The sequence below is a fragment of the Vitis riparia genome, chromosome 11, assembly GCF_004353265.1.
Source record: "Vitis riparia cultivar Riparia Gloire de Montpellier isolate 1030 chromosome 11, EGFV_Vit.rip_1.0, whole genome shotgun sequence".
NCBI lineage: Eukaryota > Viridiplantae > Streptophyta > Magnoliopsida > Vitales > Vitaceae > Vitis > Vitis riparia.
The window spans coordinates 19293482-19299018 of NC_048441.1; positions in this window are offsets into that span (position 1 = coordinate 19293482).

Here is a 5537-nt window from a genome sequence, read left to right on the forward strand (position 1 = left end):
TCCTACCTTAATTATTATTATTATTATTTTATTGTGATTTGATATCAAACCACATTTTGAAAAAGAAAAAAGAGAAGCTAATGTTAAATTTATAATTCGAAAAGGTACAAAAATATTTATGTCTATGTAATTGAAGATAGTTTTATAATAAGGGACAATGATATTAAAATTAATACTGAAAAGGGGGATTGAAAATTTGGGCCTAAGGCATAAGACCCAAGCTCAACTCTTGGTCTCTTTTTGGAAAATTTCCTCTCTTTCTTTCCCAACCACCTCCTACCGTCCTACCTAATATGAAAAGCTGCTTAGGCGTTACGATATTTTTAGCTTTAGGTTGGGCCTGGGCCTAAGTTTCCTCACTGGGGCGGGCCTAAGCATACATAAAAACAGCCAACAAGGAGGGGTTGGGATGGCGGATGTTGCCTATTTAGAATTCCAGCTTGGTGTTGCTTTCAATAATGTTGTGTCTTGTAAATTATTCGCCAGTCCATGGTTTTATAGAGGTAATTAAGCAGACAATGATAAAATAATTAAATTATACCTATTTAGAAGATTACTTAAATTAGAGTTTATTTAGGAGTAATTCCGGTTGTTAACTTTTTTAGTTTATATTGCTTTTTTTGTAATGCTTCGATTAATTTTTTTTTTTTATGGAGAATCTATTAATGTTTAGATATAAAGCAAACAGTATTTTACTATTTTTAATAATGTGTTATATATATAACTTTATGAAAAAATCATTTATTAAGTACTTGTACAGGGAGAATCTAAGAAAACACTTTCAATATTTTTAAAATCACGTTTACTTAATCTTATTTTCTTTTTGGTTGAATACTTATGTGAGTATAATATTTATTGTGTTATTTGAATTTTTTTTTTTAGTTGTTAATGGAGTGCATAAAGTAACTTAATCTTGAATAGCTTGAACTTAATTCCAACCTTGGCTTCATTTAATTTTGAGTTTTGACTTTACTTGAATCTTGTCTAGATTTAGACTTCAGTTTGATTGGGCCTTAGTATAACATGGAACTTGGCTGTAAGCCTTAAAAAAGCTTGAGATTTCACATAATTTAGGCCTAAGTGTGACTTAAATTTTAATGTGATTTGAGCCTTAATGTTGTTAAGAAACATGATATGCACATCGAACTCAAATCTTGTAAGATTAAACTTTTAGAAAAGTTAGTTTTTCAATATGGTATTAGAACTTGGTTTAACAAGAGATCTTAGATTAATTCAACAAGCGTGACTTCAACTTTGACTTGAATAACATTGATTGAAGGCTTGAGAACTTAATCTTAGATCGAAAAGATTATTTATAAATTTTGATCTTAAAGTTTGAAATTTAAGACTTTAAAATTTTTGATAATCCAAAAACACTTTAAAGAAATAAAAGATTGGTTGAAGTTTGTTTTAAAAATTTAAAGAAGTTTTGAATTTTCTTTGAAATGTTCCTTTCTAACTCTCATCTTTTGATTTTTTTTGGTTCAAGAGTTTTCAAACAAACTTGGATTGGACGCCAAATAAATACCTTTTCGATTCGTTGGAAATATTATTACTTAATTAAAATTAATATTCTAGAAAACATGAATGATCATATTTGGTAGTCTTAATCTTTTGAAATGTTATTCTTTAATTAAAAATAATATTTAAGGAGATTTGAAAGATTATATCGAACAAGATTTTATAATTATTTTTTCAATTATCAAAATCACCATTTTTCATTTATTTTAATAATTAATTTCAATATCACAATATATTTTCTTTATCTAAATGGAAGATAACTTATCTTTTCTTCATGTGAGGGATGCTTACCTTAAAAAAGATAATAATTTTTTTTTTTAAAATTACTATAAAATTTTAAAAACATGAAGTGTATTTAAACAAACACTAAATTTTTCAAACAATAGCTTCACAATTCTTTTTAAGAACTTACTTTTGCACTTTTTGATCTTGTTTAATTTTTATTTGAAATCTTAATAGATTTGAAGACTGGTTTCTTTAAGACACTTTTGTATTGTTAGAATAGTTTTAAAATTGAAAAATATGAAGATAATATTTTGAAAATATGCTATTTTTAAAAATAATTTTAATGTATTTTAAAAATATTCTCGAAAATAGTTTGAACTGTGAATGATATTTTAAATTTTTTTACATTTTATAGAAGTATCTTCGCAAAGATTAATAAGTTAAAAAAACCATTTTTCATGTTTGAATTTTCAAATATAATTTTGTACCTAAAAATAATTGAGAAGTGTTTTGAAGAATTTTTCATAAATATTGTTTTTTGTCAAACATATTTTTTAAAGTTTAGTCTTATTAGATTTTTAAAAATATAAAAATAAAAATAAAAATTACTATTTCTCATGGAAACCTCACTTTGGGGGTGATGGTAGTGTCATCCTAAAAATTACTAATTCAACTTATCCAAGTTTGAACAAAATTAGTGATGCACTTTCTTAACATGGGTTAGATATGCTTGAAATGGAAGGAAATGATAATATTGACATATATCACATATAGGCTAAGAAAAAAGCTTGAACACATAGGCTAGATTGTAGAAGGATGTGGTTTAAGAGGGGGGCTTGACACAAATTGGACTACCCATACCATCAACAATTGAGTTACACATATGGGTTTAAATGATGTCATACTTGACATTTGATAAAACAAAGACTATGAATAATTAAGGAAAATACCCAAAAGGGGGGGGGGGGAATTGGGTTTTTCAAAATTTTTTTCCACACAATAATATATGCACAAAATAAATAAAGGAAAGAGATAAAGTTAGAGAATTCAAACTCGGGTTTATAGTGGTTCGACACTCCGTTGCCTACGTCCACTCTCCTCAATCTCCTAACCGAGTGAGGGTTCCACTAACTTGAAGCTTCAATCAAGCTTTCAATCTTCTTACACTTGGATTCCGACTCCAATGGGCTCTTATACAATCTCTTCAAGATTTGAACCACTTAAAGACTTTCACACTCAGTTTACACAAAGATGAAATTCTCAACCTAGCTTAAGGATGACTCAAGTACAAGAGAAAGCTAGGATGAATTGCAAGAGTGCACTAAGAATATGCAAGTGATGGTTTGATGCGCTTAGAAAGAAAATGAGAGTCTTTTGATCAAGAACAGGTAGGTAGGTTTTGAATGCAATTGTTCTCTTGGTCATAAATGAAGAGGAGCTCTCAATTTATAGGTTTCTAAGCTCGGGAGACAAAAACAGTAGAAAGTAGCCTCGACCGGACGAGCAAAGGGTCGACCGGATCACTAGCCGTTGGTGCATTTAATGCATGGCAGGTTACCGTTGCATCGACCGGACCTCGACCGGACAAGGGTAACCGGTCGACCGGTTAATCAACCGGTTAAGCCGGTTGGCCATAACCTCGACCGGTTGAGCCTTTTGGCCCCGAAAACCTATCCTTTTTTATTTTTTTCTTTTTCAATACTTAGGCAAGGTCTTTAGGTGAGTTAATATGCTAGTTTTGAATCAATTTGCCTAAGGTATATTTGATAAAACTCGGGTTTTAAAGAAAATCAAGTTTTAAAGAATGAACCAAGTTTTCTAAGATGCATGAAAAGGTATGAACATCCTAAGTGCACTCATGCTATCATCTTACATTCATTTCCTATGATCACAAGTCTTCCAAATGATCTCGATCCCGTATTCGTTTAGTCCTTGATGAATTTTTGAGATTATGCCTGAGATTCTTAACAATTTAAAACAATTAGTCACTTAACCATGGTTTGTTATCATCAAAACCTGATTAGGAGAACCCTTGGGCTAACAACATTAATGAAAGATTTTAAATAAGAGCTATTAACAGTATGAAAGTACGAGACTTAAAAGACATAAGGGTTAGGCAACATAACATTGGGAGAAATGTAAATAAGAGGTTGTTGACACATAGAGAATGACACATGACCTAGGAATTGCAAGATATTAAACATAGGATACATGACAAGTTGTTGATGCATCCAAGACACATTACACAAGCTAAGTAGGAATGGAGTTGATGACATGCAATAATGCAACAAGGTGAAGATAGGTGGCATGAACAGGAGCATGGAATGTATCGACCATCATAGGTGGCAATAGTAGAGGCCATGAATTGGAAAAAAAATTAAAAGTATGGATAGTGTTGGTGGGTTAATTCCTAAAACATGGGTGTAACTCGTAGTGTCCATTATCAAACCTTTTCCTGAACTTACAAGGAGAGTTGTGAAAGTCCTATTTTAAAAAATGTTCATGTTCATGTCTTGTAATTATTTGGGAGAGCTAATATAAATTGAGTTTTTTTTCCTAGTAATTATCATGTATTTGTATGTTTTATTGCTTTTGCACTTCGTGGGACTTAAAAGGGCTTTTAAATACCACAAAATAACCACATAATATGAAAATATTTATGGTAACTTCATATATATAATATATGATGATAAAAATTGCTCATTCCTTTTTCTTCTACTCCCTATTCACTTTGTGTATACCTATAATTAGAGTAGAATACGCACAAGATTTTTCACGAGATGAATTTTCATCCCATAAGCCCATGGCAAGTCATTTTCATATGCTTCTTTTGGAAAAGTATAAGAAAAGCCTATGAAAACCATTATTGCATTTTTTTTTTTCCTAAGATGGAGTAACTTCATATATATGATGGTAAAAAATTGTTCACTCCCTTTCCTTCCCCTCCCTATTCACTTTGTGTATACCTATAATTTGCTTTCATTATATAGATATAGAGTAGCATGTGCACAAGATTTTTCACGAGCTGTATTTTCATCCCATAAGCCTATGGGAAAAACATAAGAAAAGCCTATGAGAACCATTATTGCATTTTTTCCCTAAGATGGAGTATGCAAAGTTGGCTTCATCTATCTATGTATCGACCAGGTGAAGTAAAACCCTTCTTTTTAGAAAACAACGAACTCTAACAATGTGTCATCATACTCCTAGTAAAATGATGTAACAAATGAAGAATCTTACCCTTGATAAAAAGATGATTGAAACCCATTTGAGAGTGATTATGGTTAAAACACTTTTGTTTGTAGTATTTCTATTAAAACAATTTTAAAGAGAATCATTTATGGTATGTTTGAAAGTTGTTTTAAAAATAGATTTTTGTTTCTAAGAACAAAAAATTAGGAAAATGTGTTTGATAATTAGGGACCGAAACACAATTTTCAAGTCTTGAAAACATAAAATATTTTGGTTTTTTTTATAATTGTTTTAGCTATTTTAAAAAATAATTTATATAAATATAAAAAATGATTGGAAATAAAGTATCGTAGATAAAAACAAAAAAATACAAGTGAAAGAACATTTCACATTCCCAAATAAATATTTATTTTATAAAACATTTAAAAATATTTTTCAAAAATAGTTTATATCATAACTAAGTGTTTGCATATACATAAAAAAGGTATTTTGAAAATATTTTGTCATATATGACATAATAAAAAAGAGATTTTAAAAATAATTATTGTTTGCTTATGAATCACTTCTTCAAGTAACAAGAAAGTGCTTTCTTCTTTTAA